Here is a 19,383-nt window from a genome sequence, read left to right as displayed (position 1 = left end):
TGACAGTTAAATCAACATGATGCCATTTGTTCATTTTGTAGTTTTACCAGTTCACCAAAAATGCTGCTTATAGAGCTTTACCTGATATCTCTTTGTTAATTTTATTCCTGTTGGTTGGACCCTTAAGACAAGTTGGGCACCACCTCATTAATTTCCCATGGTCCTTAATGGCTCTAGTCATCTGCAACAAATCAATTACATTTGAGTCATTTAAGCTTTGAAATGCCTGCCTACCTTTCCCAGCTTGTTCACTCTGCCATATCTGTGTCTGAATAAGCCAACCTGTGGTGAGTTGGATGCTGCCCTGAAAACCTCTCAATCGATTAAATTCAACACTTAAATCAACAGTCTAGCTGCATTTGAATTCTAAGTAGTCTTTCCAATGTTCGAATGATAAAGTGGTTAAGTAAAACTGTCAAAGCATAAGTTAAGGGGGCTCAAATTGTTCCTCATGAATCATGGTGTCAACATCAAGCTTCTCTGTCTGCAAGATTGGTTTGTTTGTGTATGTGTATGACTATATGAGTTTATGCATACCATCTGCATGCAGGTACTTATGGAGGCCAAGAGAGGGCAGAAGAGCAGAACTGGTATTATAAATAACTGAGTCATGTGATATGGGTTTCTGGGAACATAACCCAAGTCCTCTGAAATAGAAGCAAGTGCTCTTAACTTCTGAGATCTCTCCAGCTTCCCAAACTCAACTGAAATTTAGTGAGTGAAGCCTTGGATTAAAAAAGGGAAAAACACAAAGAATTCAGGAAAATTAACATTGACTTTTTGTCTCCCTTTCCCATTCTCCCGGACGTCAAATCAGCCTAGTCTCCTTTCTTCTTGTTTCTTTGCTTTTTATGCTTCATGGTTAGAATTCTGAGGGAATGAAACTCAAGGCTAGAAAGCAGGAGGAGCTGTCAAGAAAAGAAGAAAGAAAACTGCTAAAATAAGTTGAGACACACAGTGAGTGACAGAATGAACAATCAGTGAGGAACTGGCTTTATTTCCAGACTTCTTGAATTCTGAGCTCATGCCTTTCACACTAACGAGTTCATACCAGTTTTCCCAACCAGACAACTCAACACTGAGAAAGTATGCCTACAGACAATGACCAACGGGACAATTTCCTTTTCTCATATCTAGAATTTGTATGCAAATTTCCCAGTATCAATAAATACAGTGAAAATGTCTGAAAAACAGAAACAAAATATATTTTTATCTCACAAAATCCCTAATATTAGGCTATATTATTTAAATTCTAATAACGAATTCTCTCTGCCTTTGTTGAGGAGAAAAGTAAACTGGGATCTACAGGTGATTAAGAGATAAACAGCTTGAGGAAATGAATGGAAATAGTTTTATGATACTGATAACTATTTGCAATCATTTAAAAGTAAACAGTGACTATTTGGAGCCATGTGGGTGGCTAAGAGTGACCTGCTATGTTCCTTACACACAAGCTAATTAGGAATTCTTTCTTTAAAGGTTGTTACAATTGTATAAATGGAAAACTAAAAATAAAGTATTCTAAACAACCTTTTCAAGTTAAAATATCAACTATATGTTGTTGAGATCTGGTTGAACCCTACATTTAGTTACTCTAGAGTATATAAAAGAGTGGTATTTCAGGCTGGGTCTTGCCCTAGGTAAATTCAATTGACAAGCAGCTTTTGACTATATGTTGAATACAAAGGCAGAGGCATCTTGTTGTGGACATTATGAACTTCATTTGTCTATACCACCAATGAAGCAGACTGATAGGTAATTTACTCAAAAACGTCAAATGGGTACCCACTTATGAATTTATCAAACTATTTCAGGTTACGGTGAGCACATGGTAGACCAAAATACACAAGGACTAGGAAATTACCAGGTGTTCTAGACTATCTTCACCTGGATCACATAGAAAGAAAGACCATCAGCACTTCAGTGTCATTGACCTCCACTGATTTGACAAATGACCACCTGGTATGTATGTCAAGGAACTGGAATTCATTACACTCTAGGCTATTATACGGAGCTTTAGCTCAGCTTGTTCCCTACATTTGAGGCAGTCTACTTGAATTGCAGTTTTTCCATTCATCTACCATTCTTCTATCTCTAGTCATTAAATTTTATTGTGCTTTTGCCTGATAATGAGTTACAGATATACTACTGCATATCCATTTCCAAAAGCTGGGTCCTAAGGTAGAGGAAAGTACTTCACAGAGGGTTTATGAAACATGAATGGATTTGGGGTAGAGGAGGGTCTTCAGGGAGAAGAGAGGACTCCATCAAAGTGAGAGAAAGACACTGAATCTTCAGAGCAGACTATTTCTGAAGTTGATAAAAATGGAGACATAAATAGGATTCACAATTAAACTACATAATCATCTCTTCCTATAAGAACTGACAAGCCCAAGTTTCAAAAACACTCCAAAATTACGCCAGTATCTTAGTTCTATTTCTGTGAAGAGATACTATGATCAAGGCAACTCTTACAAAGGAAAGCCTTTAATTTGGGGGCTTGCGTACAGTATTATAGTACATAGTTATCATAGTAGGTAGCAGGCAGGGCACGGTGCTGGAGCAGTAGCTGAAGGCTACTGATTTGGAGGTGGCAGGCAGAGAGAAAGACAGCAGGCCTAGCATGGGCTTTTGTAACCTAAAAGCCCAAACCCAGTGACACACATACTATAACAAGACCACACCTCTTAATCCTTACCAAACAGTTTACTAACTGGTAATTAAACTTATGAATTTGTGAGCCTATGGAGGCCATTCTAATTCAACAACCAGATACTTGCAACTGTATATGGATGGTAGTAGGAGAAAAGTATATTGTACAGTGTATGTATAGGGCAATTAAAGACATTGAGTACTGTGAAAATATATACATGTGAATCTTGAATTCACTTTTCCATAAAAGTGATTTGTTTACTTTATATATGTTGTACTATAATCTATGTTAATTCCATTTTCCATTAAGCCAGATGACTTTACAAGCATTGATTTATATTTTTACAAGATTTTAGTCTAGCTGTTTAGTTTACTGGAAGATTGTAATTTGAATAGCTTTCAAATTCTAAGATGTTATTCAGGTAGAGAAGTGTCTGACAGTCTGAGTCATTCTCTAGTTATTTTGAAGTCTTTTAACTTTAAATTAATAAGCTGTCAAACAAAAACTTTACCTGCAGCTGTGAGGGCACTTATTAAGCTCCATTTCTGCAACACAAAACAGGATTTTAGGGACCAAGTTTTCTGCCTCCTGAAGCTTTTCTATCACATTAAAATCCCATGAGTTATTCTTTTTCTTCCTTATATTGTGTGGAATTTACTGTTAAAAAAATAAGTTAGGGATTTTGTCTACTCACACTTCTCTGTCTCTCTTTTGTTTGACTTTTGCACATGTAATATATTTTAATACTAAGCTCTATAGAGATTTAGCCAAGATACATACAGGTTATTAAAAACACATCCTGAAGTGAAGCAAAACTTATACAGTGTGAAAACCATTAAAAGCGTGTTTCATTGCTTTACTTCCTAATCACAGTAGATTTGTCGAGCAGAATGGTAATCACATGCTAACAGGTATGACAATCATTTACTTCTGCTCTCTTCATTGCATTCTCTAATCTTTTAGAATAATTATATAAACATAGTCCCTAGTCCCAGGCAGTTAAAATGATCAGTGTTGAACATCATTGGACATATGTGTCAAAATAATGTTTGGGCTTTATTTACTGTGTCTTGGTTAACACACTAAGTTTGTAGGTGAAAGTGAAAAATAGTTGTAACTGGGGTCCCTTTCAAGGGTTCTTTGTCTCCTTAATAAAAGAATAGGATCAGAAGAAAGTTTGAAGACAATTTTATTATAATCTGAGAGAAAACCAATAGAGCAGGTAAGCTGTAAATCTTGGAAGTTGTCAGAACATGGTAAACAACAACAACAAAAAACGATGCAAAATGAATAATGCCTTGGAGAACTATGAAAGAGGTCCCAGGAAAAAAGGCAGAGGGCCTTTTACCTCAGGTACATTCTGTTTTCCAGATTGTTTTTGAATGCGATTTTGTGCCTCCTGTATTCAACATTCACATTCAATTTATAAGACATGTTTATTTTTGCTGGATGTCAGAACACAGCTATAGAATCCAATTTGGTCAGTGTGCCCTGAATCAGGATCTAGCCTTCTGTGGTGATACTTTGTTTATGCTCTAACAAATAAAACTTGCCTGGAGAACAGAGTGTGGAGCTAGCCACTAGTGGCCAGACACTGGTTGTTGATTTTTTTTCCCAGTGTAATTACCTTAGGAGGAAAAGACCTGAACACGGCACACCCACTAACAAGAGTTTTGTCAAAAAGAGAGGAACAAAGGAAGAGGTGCTCAGGCCTATGAAAAATGCATGAAGAGAGATGGCAGAGTATGCAACCACCTTTTAAGGACTAGCCTACATGGGCACTCAGGTCCACTGGGCAACTCCATACATACATGCACAGATTATATGGTCATGCTGGGTGTGAATTACACTATCATGTAGCACTTGTGTTTAGGTAGGGCATATGACCCAGAAATGACTATACTGCCAGAGCATGTGCGATCTCTGGGATGTGACTATCAGTGGTGTCACACACTTTTAATCATAGCACTTGGGAGGAGGAAACAGGAAATGATGTGACTGGGTAGAGAGAGGAAGTGATAAAGCACAGTGGAGACAGGAGTTCAACCCTTTTCTGTCTAAGGACTCCTAGAGGTAAAAAGTCTGTCTAAGGCCAGGCACTGGTGGCACACACATTTAGTCCCAGCACTCGGGAGGTAGAGCCAGAAAGATGTCTGTGAGTTCAAGGCCAGCCTGGACTACAGAGTGAGATCCAGGATAGGTACCAAAGCTATACAGAGAAACCCTGTCTCTTAACCTACCCCAGCCCGCCGAAACAAAGAAGTCTCTCTAGTGGCTGGCTGCCCCACTTCTCTGGTCCATCAGCTTTCACCCCAACATCTGACTCGATGTTTATATTAAGACTTGGAATTCATGCTACAGGCTTCTGCCTTGCTTCCATGCATTCCCAGATATAATCTATAGTACAAGCCAGGCAACTGTGTTTAAATTGGTCTGTCTTGAGAAAGTCCTAGCAAAGCACTGATCTGTCAATATTTAGTGTGTGCTTAGAGTCATTTATTTACATGTTTTTCTGAACTCAAAAAGCCTTCCTTGGATCATTGTTTCTTTACTACATTTGTGTACATTGGAACTGAAGTAAAGTTGTCTATAGCAATACACTGTAGTCAGCTTCATTCTTTAAGGCCCTCTAATCCCAGGTCTTGCAGACAGATCTTCATAAATTGACCAATGTCAGCAGAAATCCCCTAAAATAGGAAGATAGAGGAGAGGGAAAGAAGCAGCTTTGTATGTTGTGAAGGAAGGTTAACAAGCAGCAGCAAGTGAGAGTTGGGAGGCTGTGCTTCAGAGAATGAGAAGGCCCAACATTTCAAGGAATGAATGCCTGGACTTTGCCTAGTATCTTAAAGTAAAAGGAATAAAAGGAAGCTAGAGAGCTGACTCGACAGTTCCAAACTCTCTCTGCTCTTGCCAATGACCTGAGTTTGGTTCCTAACACCCACACTAAACAGCTCTCCATTACCTATAACTCAACTCAGAGGACCCAACACACAACTGAAACTCAGACACACATATACCCACAGTTAAAGTAATGATGATGATGATGATAACCTTTAAAAAGAAGAGAAAGGGGACGAAGAAGAGAGAAGAAAAAGAAAGAGGAAGAAGAGAAAAGGAAGAAAGGGAAGAAAGAAGGACGGAAAATGAAAATGAAAAGGAGAAGCAAGCAATCTTCATAACAGTCTCTCCCCTTCTGCCTGATTGAAGTTTTGCAATCTGCTGCATGCAAAGGAGTGGTTTTCTGAGGCAAACTAGATTATCTCATCATAGGGTAATAAGTCTCCTATCTATCCACAAATTCTTTAAGTGAATCCATTTCCTGAAGGAGGGAACTCAGAGTGCACCCCTGGCCAGGTGACTTATAGGCCCAGACTGAGTAACATTTGAAAGGAGACATTGGATACAGCTCTATATAGGTTGGAATTTCAGATCTCTATCTAGGCCCATGGGCAGAACTAAAGATTCTTTTTTGTTTTAACCCAGAGAAAATACCTTTACCTTAAAAATCCTCAACCAAGCCCAAGTACTTTTACCTCTTCAGATGGCAATTTAAATCCTAAACAGGAACTTCTCTGTCTAGGTAATCAAAGAAATGGAAAATAGGGTCCCAAACCCATGAGGGAGAAGTACATCTTCTGTAGTCACCAAGTCTAATAATATCTGCTCAGCTATGTAAGTGAAGGGAAGGGAAAATGGTACAATTGACCCACCTTAGAATTTGGAATAACATGGGAGAAGTGGGAGAAAAAATCTCAATTGCTTTTCCTTAAATTTAATATGCTACATGAAAGTGAGCTAAAGAATAGACAAAAAAAGAGATAGTTGAGGTTATTGGACATTGTTGAAACACAATAAAATAAAACTACTTCCTTCTGGAAAACCATGACTGTTTATATACATTTAGGTGCTTTTGATTTCCATTCTTTTAAATTCTATTAACTTTCTTTATGATTTTTGGGTTAGAAAATGGAATGTAGTCTGGACCTTATTTGAGTCATGACTTTCTGACTGGCCAAGAAGATAATAATATGATTTTCTGTAGAAAAGCATCTGGGAGTTGGAGAGATGACTCAATTGTTAAAAGTGCATGTTGCTCTTACAAAGGACTTGGGTTCAGTTCCCAGAACACATATGGTAGCTCATAACTCCAGCTCCTAAGTCTCCCTTGACAACCACAGTGTCAGGCACATACATGGTACACATACACATATGCATGTTTCAAAAAAAATTGAAAACCACCTTTTCTTTAAGAAAATATTCTTATAAAGAATGCAGACCTATCTTTGGCCTGTTCACTAAGGGTTAATACAAAGGACCTTTCAATCACTTTGATGGGAAAACACACCTCAGAAAAGCTGTGTATAATGGATGCTGTGGGATGTTTTGTATGCTGTGAATATGTGTTGCTCTGATTGATTGGTAAATCAAATGCTTATTGGCCAGTAGCCAGGCAGGAAGTAAAGGTAGAATAAGCAGACAAGGAGAATTCTGGGAAGAGGAAGGTTGAGTCAGAAGACACCAGCCCACTGTCCAGGGAGCAGCATGTAATGGCACACAGGTAAAGCCACAGAAAACATGGCAACATATAGATTAACAGAAATGGGCTGGGTTTAAGTATAAGAGCTAGTCAGTAGTTAGCCTGAGCTAATGGTCAGTTTTAATTATTATAAGCCTCTGTGTGTTTACTTGGGTCTGAGTGGCTGCAGACTGGGCAGGGAACAGGAAAAACTTCTGGCTACAAATGGAGACTAAAATTAGTATAAAACCTATCTAAATATGTAAGTTAACATTGGAGTCCCTTGGGACATTTTCCACTTTCACCCTCCTGTGTGCTGAATCTGGGTCTATTTGTGGCATTCACACCAAATAACAAAGTCCACTTCGTGTTTTTCATTTCTTTCTCTTCAAAAACTACTTCCCATGCAGACTCTTTAGAACTCTCCCTCTCTCATCTAGATTTCTTCCTCTTGCTCCTTCCTCATATTTATCATGAACATCGCTTTTCCCAAATTGTGTTTTCCAATGCCCACAATTACTTGAGGCACCTGTTTTGTGCTTTAATTGCAAATTCTAATTTTATAATTTAATTCTTATGGTTGTGATAATTAAATATTGTTATAATAATGAAATTGAGTGTCATATCACAATCTAGTCTACTCCTAGTTCATAATTATGACCCTCATTCCTTATGACATACAGTATAGGATAAATTCACTAAATTAAATTTCATAATGAACAGAATTAAGTATTTATAGCATCTTTTAATTTGTCCTGCTATTTCAGTTTTATCAAGCATATCCAGTGACTTTCTGGTCATCTTTTCAAACAAATACTATGGTTAGATTAGTTAAGCATTAAATGGCTGACTAGTTGTCATACTTCTGTTCAAATAATCTTATTACTCCTATGATGTTCAGATGAAAAGGCCAGGGCAACTGTATTATAGTTCTGAGTCATATCATTTTCCAACTCGCTTCTGTATTTTCTATGAAGACAAACCTTTCAGCTTCTGGCTTTTCTTCTTCTTGTCCTTGTCCTCTCTTTTTCTTCCTCCTCACAGTCATCATCATCATCATCTTCCCCCTTCTACTTACTTGGAAAACTGCTGAGTCCACAGCAGACATAAATCCTTTAAAAGACAGGGTTCTATGCTATTCATAATTTACATAAATACAGAAGATGTACTTACATGTATGTAAAAGATGGCATTAGTAGCCAGGTGATAGTGGCACACACCTTTAACCCCAGCACTCGGGAGGCGGAGGCAGGCAGATCTTTGTGAGTTCGAGGCCAGCCTGGTCTATAGAGCAAGCTCCAGGAAAGGTGCAAAGCTACACAGAAAAACCCTGTCTAGACAAACCAAACAAACAAACAAACAAAAAAAAAAAAAAAAAAAAAAAAAAAAAAAAGATGGCATTAGTATGCCTTCAAAAGAGAAGACATTTCAGTGCAAGAAAGAGATAAAATAATCCTTATAGCTCCTCAGATAATACCTGAGGTTTATCCAGTAGTGAGTATATATATATTAGAATAAATAGATTGACAAGTCCACTGAATGGGCAAATAAAACTTCTACTAATGGTGCTGGGACTACTAGTTTCCACACAGAAATACAAAATAAAATGAGATTCTTATCACATGCCATATAAGTGAATCAGCCCTAAAATCATAAATCATATAAGTTCATAGTCATGATTTACAATAGATTCTTCAACATGACACTGAAAACAGCTATTAAAATAGGTAAATTAAACTTTATCAAAACTAAAAATCTTTTGTAGTTTAAAGGATATTATGATAAAGTATGAAAATGCCTCTTGCAAAATAAAGACTGTGTACAAGCCACACATCTGATAGTTTTTTAATATGTAGGATATGCAAAAACGATGACCACATGAGAACAGGAATAGGCAGAGTGCTGGAGAGGTCCCCAGAAATCCACAATGATACATCCTCTGTAGACTACTGGCAATGGTTGAGAGAAAGCCTGACTGACCTAGTCTGGTGATCAGATGACTAAACACCCTAGTGGTCATGCTGGAACTCTCATCCAATAACTGATGGAAGTGGTTGCAGAGATCCTCAGCCAGGCCCCAGGTGGAGCTCCAGGAGTCCAATTGTCAAGAAAGAGGAGGGCCTGTAAGAGAGTGAATTGTTGAGACCAAGATTGGAGAGGCACAGGGACAAATAGCCAAATGAATGGAAGCACATGAATTATGAACCAAAGGCTGTGGAGCCCCCAGCTGGATCAGGCCCTCTGGATAAGTGAGACAATAGAATAGCTTCAACTGTTTGGGAGGCATCCAGGCTGTGGGACCTGGACCTGTTCTTAGTGCATGAGCTAGCTGTTTGGAACCTTGGGCTTACACAGGAACACTTTGCTCAGCCTGGAAGGAGGGGACTGGACCTGCCTGTACTGAATCCACCATGTTTAAATGAATCACCAGGGGAGTCTTGGCCCTGGAGGAGATGGGAATGGAGGGGAGTGAATGGGGGGAAGGTGGAGCCAGGGTCGGGAGAAGGGAAGACAGGGGAACCCATGGCTGATGTGTAAAATTAAAACACAAATATAATTTTTTAAAAAAAGAAAAAACATATAAAATCAAAATAAAGGATAACTCATTCTATAAAAATGAAGTGTTGTTTGTTTTTTGACTCTTTGGGGGAGGGGCCTGCCACCCAACTCCCAAATAAATTACATACAGAGGCTTATTCTTATTTATGAATACCCAGCCTTAGCTTGGTTTCTTTCTTGCCAGCTTTCCATAACTTATTCCATCTACCTTTTTTCCTCTGGCTTTTCTTGTTCTCTTACTTCTGTAAATCTTACTCTTATTCCATGGCTTGCTATGTAGCTGGGTGACTGGCTCCTGGAGCCCTCCTCCTTCTCTGCCTCCCAGCTCTTCTTCAAATTTTCTCCTTCTGTATATTCTCTCTGTCTGCTAACTACACCTATCCTTTTCTCCTGCCTCACTATTGGCTGTTCAGTTCTTTATTAGACCATCAGATGTTTCACACAGGCCCTGTAACACAGCTTCACAGAGTTAAACAAATGCAACATAAGCAAAAGTAACATACCTTAAAATAATATTCTACTACAATGAAGAACAGACTTCAATGAATATTTCTCAAAAACAGATAACCAGTAAACCCACAGAGAGTGCCTCTACATTATCAGTCATTCTGGATAAACAAATCAAAATTCATGTGATCTTCACTTCAATAGTCATAACAAACCATAATCTGTAAGAATTCGACAAACTGAAGCTCATGAGATGCAAGGCAGTACAACTTCTGTGAAGAACTCAGTCATTCCTAAGGAAGTTATACCACATATGATGTAGATATTCTACTTTCAGATGCCAAGAGAATTGAAAACAGACACTGAAAGGGACACTTATTTGTCAGTTTTCTTTTCCTTTTTTTTTACTTATATTTTCATATTTCATTCTTCTCCTTCCCACAGCCGTTCCAGATCCCCTCCTCCTCCCTACCTAACTTCAAGTTCTTTCTCATAAAAGAAAATCCTGATATAACAACAAATCGCTAAAACCAAGAAAAAAAATAGAATATGCTGTGGATATCGTTCTGTATAAATAAAATGCTGTTTGGCCAGAGGCCAGGCAGGAAGTACAGGCGGGACAAGAGAGAAGAGAATTCTGGGAGGTAGAAGGCTGGGGCAGAGAGGCTGGCAGCCGCTGCCATGACAAGGAAGATGTAAGGTAATGGTAAGCCACGAGCCACATTGCAAAGTATAGATTAATAGAAATGGATTAATTTAAGATAGAAGAAATAGATAACAAGAAACCTGCCATGGCCAGTTTGTAAGCAATATAAGTTTCTGTGTGTTTACTCGATTGGTTCTGAGCATCTATGGGCCTGGCAGGTGAGAGATATTTGTCCTGACTGTGGGCCAGGCAGGAAAACTAACTACAAGAATACCACTCACAAAGAAAGAAAAAACACTACACTGTAACCAAATTAAAGCATACATAGGAAAAAAAAAAAACCTGTGGAATCCATTATATGTTGGTCAACTACTCCTGAACATGTGAGGCTTGCCCTGGCATGGTTGATGTACCCAGTGTCACTCCTTGGAGGAAACTGATTTTCCCTCTCTAAGCAGGCATAAATTACAGCTATTAAACTTTACCCAGGTGACTAGGTTTTAATTCATCCATTCATTATTCTTAAAATATAACAAAATCAAATGTAAGATAAAACAAAACTTTCACTTAAAGTTGGATAAGACAAAAATCAACAGAAAGAAAAGAATCCAAGAAAAGGTATAAGAATGAGAAAGTCAATAATTTCACACACTTGGTAATCCTATAAAAGCACTAAACTGGAATACATTAAATAAGAAAGAGGACCTGATGCACACTGGTGTCTTGCCTGTGATAACTGCTTCAGTTTCTGTGAGTCCATATGAGCTTTGCTTATGTTTATTTAAAGGGCCATGTTTTCTTGGTGTCCTCCATCTCCTCTGGCTCTTACATTCTTTACTTCTCCTCTTCCATAGGGTTCCCTGAGCTTGTGGGGAAGGATTTGATGGAGACATCTCATTTAGGGTTGGGTACTCCAAGGTCTCTCATTCTACCATTATAGCTAATGGCATATATAACTAACTATTAAATAGTTAAAAGGTAGAAATGAAGGCTGGGGGTCTACCCCTCTGGCGAACCCTTTCCTAGCATGTATTAGGCTCCACATTTAATCTCCATGGTTGAAAAAAAAAAGACAGAACTGACTCAAGAAGACAGCAATATATTAAAAGTGTAAAAATGAAGTATATGCACAAAAAAATGAAAACTATTCATCCCTATAAAAGGATTGGTAACTACCTAAACTACCCTAGAAAACCACCATGCTGAATAGAATAATAGGAAAAGAAAATATTGCACCAATTCACTTGCATGAAATATTCCAAAGAGATAAAATCATAGACACAGTATGTTAAAGGTGAGGAGGGTTGGGGTGAGTTGTTCTTTAGTGGTTACAGGATTGTTGCAGTATATTTGATCACACTGTGTGAACTGTGGGGATTACATTATTTACTGGAATAACCTGTTTCTAGTTGTGGTGTGGCACAGCGCTAGCACACACCTTTAATCCAAGAACCTTCTGCTTACTGTAAATAGGATTAACTAGAGTCAACCACAGGTCAAGAGGCAGAACAAGTAATGAGTAGAAAGGAAGTAAACATAAAAAATGATAGATTGTCAGAGGGAGTCCGGAGGAAGGAAACAGAGAGAGAGGAGAGAGAGGGAGAGAGAGAGAGAGAGAGAGAGAGAGAGAGAGAGAGAGAGAGAGAGGAGAGAAAGTGCAAGGGAGGGTTTTTGTTTGAGATGGCATAGGAGAAAGCTTTTTTTTTTTTTTTCCTGGCACATCCGCAGAGGAAGAAGGTCAGCTGGGTGCTTTCCTTTGCCTCTCCCAGCTAGTAGAGTTTCACCCCAGTATCTGGCTCCCAAGTCATTATTGGTAAAATCCCACATTTGAAATTTAGTCAAAAACAACACAGACTGCCTATTTGGGTGAGGAAAAAAACTTGAAAATGGATCCTAATGATAGTTACACATTTCTAAAAATGTAATTGCTATGAATACACATTGAAAATAATTAAAATGGTACTGTTTGTGTTACTTACTTTACAAAACCAAATGTATAAAGAGATGGACAAAGATTTTAAATTATATTAAAACCATTGATAAGAATTAGCAACTGGCGCATACCTTTAATCCCAGCACTCGGGAGACAGAGGCAGGCAGATCGCTGTGAGTTCGAGGCCAGCCTGGGCTACAGAGTGAGATCCAGGACAGGCACCAAAACTACACAGAGAAACCCTGTCTTGAAAAAACAAAACAAAAAGAAAGAAAGAGAGAGAGAGAGAGAGAGAGAGAGAGAGGAAGGAAGGAAGAAAGGAAGGTAGGAAGGAAGGAAGGAAGGAAGGAAGGAAGGAAGGAAGGAAGGAAGGAAGGATTAGCAAAAGCAATTCTCCTAGATGTAAAGAGGGAAAGATAGGAAGAAATGCCATCCCTTACTCTGTATCCCAAAATAATTGAATTCCTTATCCTGAGTCCATAATATCACATGGTGGGGACAAGCAATTAGTATTCATACTGTTCTCTACCAAAAGGCTAAGTACAGGGTGGATCAATTTAAAATGAGGAAATAGATTATAACCCATTACATTTTGAAAACATAAAATGTATCACAAATGTCACTCTACATGCCCTACATACATTTTTATCAATTGCCTAACATACATACCTGTGTGTGATACTCATGTGTGTGTGTGTGTGTGTGTGTGTGTGTGTGTGTGTGTGTGTGTTATTCTTTGACATTCAAGTAATAAACTGCTGTCTATGGAAAGAATATATAGATGATTTAGAATTTTGTTTAACATAATTTTAGCAGAAAAGTTATTTCTGTTACTCCTCAAGAGCCACAAAATCATTCCAGGGACTCTATCAACCACCACTGTTCACTTATACTTAGCCTGAGAACTTGAGCCCACTTGACTTGCTGAAGTCCATACACACCCTAAGAGTCCCATTTGTGATTCCAGGGGATTTAACTGTATCTCTGGGAAAGTTCTGAACTTCCTTAATGGTGCTCACTGACAATTTCTTGGCTACACTTTGCCTGTGTGCTTCTCTCTCTGAGGTTTCAGTTTCGCCCAGAAGGAATGACACTCTGAAAGGATTTAATGTTGAAGGTAAAGTCAGAAGAAACAGCACTCACTTACCCCAGGACTTTATAAACTTTAGCATTTGAATATCCATTTTCAAAACTTTGTCATTTCCATATGCCCCCTTGCTGGTATTATTCATTTCTAGTTGTGTATTTAGTACACATCATTCTGACTTGTCACAATTCTATTTATCAGATAACATTTTGAATTGCCACTCACATTTCCTGATGCACATTAATGTACAGATATAGCTAGAAAAATGATGCCCTAGGGTCCAACTTCAATTGTCTCATTTTCTGCATGCTGCCACAGGAGATGTTGAAACACAGTAAATACTAGCAACTGGAGAAGAATGTTGTATCAGCAGAGTTAATGATACAGGAACAACACAAGTTTCCATGATGAAAACTTCATGGGAATTTTGTTATTTTCACAATTGTTATTTTACATTAAAGAGAAATGCTCAAAACAGCTATGCATGCTTTTGGTATTTCCTTTTTGTCTCTAGAAATATTTTAAAAGCAACAAGAAGAATAATGTTGTTCATTAGAGTACAGCCATGCTTAGTATATCCAAAAGTCATTTTAATTGAATGGGGATAAAAAGAGTAAAATTGAGTAATAAAGAAACAAGGGAACCATGGCCAGGGTTAATGAGGAGCAGAAATAAGATCTGGTTTTTGTCATTTCCTCTATCAATCTGTGAAAAAACGTTCCCTCCCATCTTTGTGGCTAACTCTGCTTCATAAGCAAACCTGCCTATATGTCTCTCCACTTTGCTGTTTATTTGCTATTTAAATGTCCCCTCCCATAGTCAACAAGATCCTGAGACCACTGAATAGCTATTAGTATCATAAGTTTTTCTTTCATCTTGGGTAATATTTAGTACATGGGAGATGCTTGTTTCTATTAAATAAATGACTGAATTATATTAAAAACAAGATCGTATATGTGAATCATTTTTGTACTAATTATTAATGATCTGGATAAATATAATAATAATAATAATAATAATAATAATAATAGAGTGAATAGCATTCCTAAGATCATAGAATTCATAAAGCAGCTGAATTAATAGCAATTTAAGAAGAGAAAGGATAGAGAAAATACTCTATAAACATATATAAGCTACAGCCCTCTTTCTTAAAATTATTTTAATAATAAAAACCTCACTAAGTATTTTCAACTACATCAAAGCACACCCCACAGTACTACATATCTTTGAGTTCTGGTACAAGGAAACGATCAACTAGTCTTCATGGAACACCCCGGAGACATTCTTTTATCTTATCTACAGTGAAGTTTTCTTAACAGTGTGATATTTTGTTCAGCGGGACTTCTGCCAATGTGAGATTTCTAAAAGGATCCTTTATAGGCAGTTTACTTTTAAAAACAGGTACACTTGGCTTAGTGCTTTGACCATACTTGAAACTATAAACTGTGTAACTTGATTACATTTAATAAGGAAGGCTAGCTTCAGCCCTGTCATTGTTTTTGTTTAGGCTAATGGAAGAGTTTGTAAACAAGTGTTTGATGAGTTCATAGTTAGCAGTTTTGGTAAGTACCAAAAAATGAAACAGGCACTGTTCGTAAATATCCAGGAATATCACTCTGACAAAAGGCCAAGGAAAGATTTCTGAGCCTAAAGATAAACTCCAGGGCTAAAAGGACAATGCTTACAGTAAGACAGAGTTTGGGGTAAAATTAAAGTAGTTTAAAAGGCTTTGAATTGGAAATCTCCTTAAATATGTCTAAAATTTTACAGAAGACCAGAAAACAAATGTCTAGTGGTGGTGTCATCATTATCCATTATCTCTGATGGTCTGTTTTATATTGTTTGAGGCTGTTTGTTATGTTTTGTTTATGATTTTTAAAAGAAGGGGAAAATGTTTGTGATGAGTTTATAGGAGGAATTCAGGGCCATACTGTTCAGGATCATCACAGGCATTGAGATGTTTGGTTGTCCCTGTAGCTATAATATAAAGCAATGAAATGATCGTAGGGAAGCAGGCATGTGCAGTCTGGATAAAACCTGGTACTTTAAGGCACAGCATGGTTCTTACAGTTAAGATTCTATCTATCCTGAGAATTTGCTAAAGGGGCTGATTTTTAGAGTTCTCCATACACATGCATGAAAGATAGTGATGCTGTGAGATGATCAATGAAAAACTGTTCCCTAACATATTCATGTACCTTTTCTAGAGCTTTACATTGCATACCTTAAATAGATATAATTTCCATTTGAAAAGTATACCGTGGTAGAATGGATAAAATGAAAAGGAAGTGAAGGCAGCATAAGAGGATGTTAATTAAAATAGTGTCAGCTACTGGTGATGAACAGGTTGGGGCATAGATAAAAAGGGCAGTAAAAAATTCTGGAAACAATAAATTTATTAAATGGGGAAAGTAATGGCATTCTATACTAGGATGTTAGTAGAGGTAGGAATAATTGGGAGAGTTAAACGTATTTGTAGAGTCAACATTAGAGAAAGATAATGCTCAAGATGACTTCAGATTTCTGGCTTTATTAGTTTCACATGATCACATAGTAGGAAAGGGAAAATCAAATGGAACAAGAAATTTTTTCTGGGAAAACACAGTTCATTTTGACCACAGTAATATGAAGATGTTTATAAGATATCCATGTTGTAGGTGAGATGAGGTATCTAGGTATAGATTCAAAATTGAAAAGAAATTAATCCTGTGACACACATGCAGATGAAATGGATCCAAATCACTTGAAAGAGTTGGGTAGAATAAGGAATATTGTTCTAACTTTGACACAAAGCCTGTGTCTTTATTTACTGTTATCTCATCCAGCAATTGCAACTTACGAGTTACCAGTCTGCTTCTCTAGCAGTGGCCTGACCCGTCAGACCACAGGCTGACCAGAATTCTCTCCCATGGGCATCAACCCTGTTGCTTTAACAAAAATATCTATCTTTCTAGTTATGAATGAGACTCAAGATTCAATGGCTAGGGTGAAAAGCTGTGAGCTCAGAGAAGCTGAGTAGCAACTACCTAACCTTTCCTCCTTCCTGGCATTTAAGGAATGCCCATGCTTCCACTTCACCAAACCAGAAAAACATACAACACTCTAATCCCACCCTACTACTTGCTATGTGTCTCTCTCTCCCAGATGCACTCTGGGGCTCTATGATTACTTTCTGTCAACTAGTTGCTAATACACCCTCCTGACCCATGGTTTATTTTATTTAATGAATGCAAAGGCAAACTAGGGGTTCATAGTGTGATCAAATATCCCCTAACATCTCCCCCTTTTGTCTAAGTAACACAATAAAACTATATACAAGGTGAACAATTATTACTTAATTTCTAAATAAAAAGGAAAGGTTTTAACTTTTAATATGATAAAACTATATACAATAAGAAAAATTATCAAGTAAGGATTACATTCATAATCTCCACTCCATTTGCATTTGGCAAATTCAGAGAAACTACTTTATTATCTGTACTGTGTTAGTGAGTCCAAAGTTGTACATAACTCACTTTTTATTCTAACTTATATTACCCATGCAAAACTATTTTCTTAGACCTCAAAATTTTTCTTAGAAAAACATTTAAGCTTTTATGTCTCTCAATCTTTATACATTTTATACCTCTTAAATATGTTTCTTTTTTGAGTTTGGTAGCATGCAAAAATATAACTATAATTCTCTCTTCATCAACTCAATCATTGACCCAAAATGATATAATACTCCCTGAGTGAATAGTAAGTGCAGAAAAAGCAGCTTCTAAAACTATAGAAGTGACAAAAAACATCTAGCTGCCTGGACAGTCAACCAAGTTTCCTCTGTAATATTTGGGCATCCATCTCAGGCTACAGACCTAGGATATCTACAGACTTTTCTGTGAAGCAGGAATTTTGAGATACTGTCTTGGCAAGGTTCAGCAGTCTTTTTCTTTTGTGTCCGGCTTGTTCAGTTTGTACAGTATCCAGTCAGCAGTCAAAGCAAGTGCAGTTTCTTGCCCAAATGGCTAGGTTTGTCACAATTAAAGCAAACTCCCTATGGAGGTTCTTTGATCCTCATTATCCTTTTATGAAGTAGATAGGTGCTGCCAGGTGAAGATGTGTCTCACTGCAATGAAAAGCCTTAGGTTATTAAACATCTTAAATGTCATACTCTGTAGGTCTCTGAAGCATTTGAGGATGACCTATCCATCTAAAATAATCTGTGTATAACCTTGAAAACATACTTAACATAACTACAAGTTTGACTATTATAGATGACTAACTACTAACCTGTATTTCTTAAGTATGCATTACATTTTTAAATGAGCTGCATAGGTACAATACCTAAAACAAAAATAGAAACACACACACACACACACACACACACACACACATATATATTTGTGTGTGTGTGTGTGTGTGTGTGTGTGCATCTGTACAAAACAAAAAATATATGAAAAAACAACATTAAATTTGTATCAGTATACAAAAATACTTTAAACAAGAGTAAAAACATATATAGAGTATGTTCTTACAAAAATATGCTTAAATTTGTAACAATATACAAAAATCCACACCAATGTAAAATATTTAAGATTAATAGTTTCATTTTAGTTTAAAGTTGATTCAACAATATACTCTTTTATCCTATCTTTTACATAGTTACCCTCTCTTTTTTTCTAGAAAGAGATCCTTAAATCAAACCTCCCTTGCCTAACTTTATGCATTACCATAACCAGTGACAATTTGCAAGCAAATCCCTTAAATGATGACAACTATTCATAACCCACCCAATGATCAGAAACCACCCATCTCAACTCTTGGGTATGTGGGTGGTTTATTCTTAAAATTATTTACTGCTCTCTGAGGGTGATAACATCTTTAGGGGACTGTAAAATTGGGATAATGGTCAAGTCCTAGGAAAACTAGGTATATTATTTTTTGTTTAGTCTCTATGTGATGGGAAATTGTAGAGCTTATATGAAGCCTTGGCTGGATAGTCTATGCACTGGACCATCTCCTCTAACTGTCTTAAAATTGTTCTGAGCAGTTTGTAGGTCAAAGCTCATCTTTGGGTGGTGTTTGTCAACTTAATGGTTATTATTATAATCTAGGAAGAATTAGCATCATGGCATCCCATCATCATTTTGAAGACTTCAAAGGTCACAATTAGAAATGTTCATGGTTCACTACAGAAAACTTAAACATTTTAAATGCCAGATGCAGCAGAATTCAGAGAGGTTAAAGAAACACAATCTATTAAGTATATCCAGGTTCAAAGAATTTAATTCATAGTTACCTGATTCAGACTCAAGCTTGAAATCATGTGCAGGAAGCTAAATAAACCCTACTTCTAGAATTAGTTAGTACTCTATAAGACCATTAATGTTATGTCCGAAATTTAAACATATATACATATAATCTTATAACTTTAGAGATAATATTTATACCTTAATGACAATAGAATAGTCCCTTATATTTTGATTTTCTTCTGTCCCATAACAGGTAGCTTTTCTGACATGAGACAGAGATTTTGGATTTTCCTTTAACAAGCATGTTTGGG

Source organism: Onychomys torridus, chromosome 13 (assembly GCF_903995425.1).
Source record: "Onychomys torridus chromosome 13, mOncTor1.1, whole genome shotgun sequence".
NCBI classification, from domain to species: Eukaryota; Metazoa; Chordata; class Mammalia; order Rodentia; family Cricetidae; genus Onychomys; species Onychomys torridus.
This window is presented reverse-complemented; position numbering follows the sequence as displayed.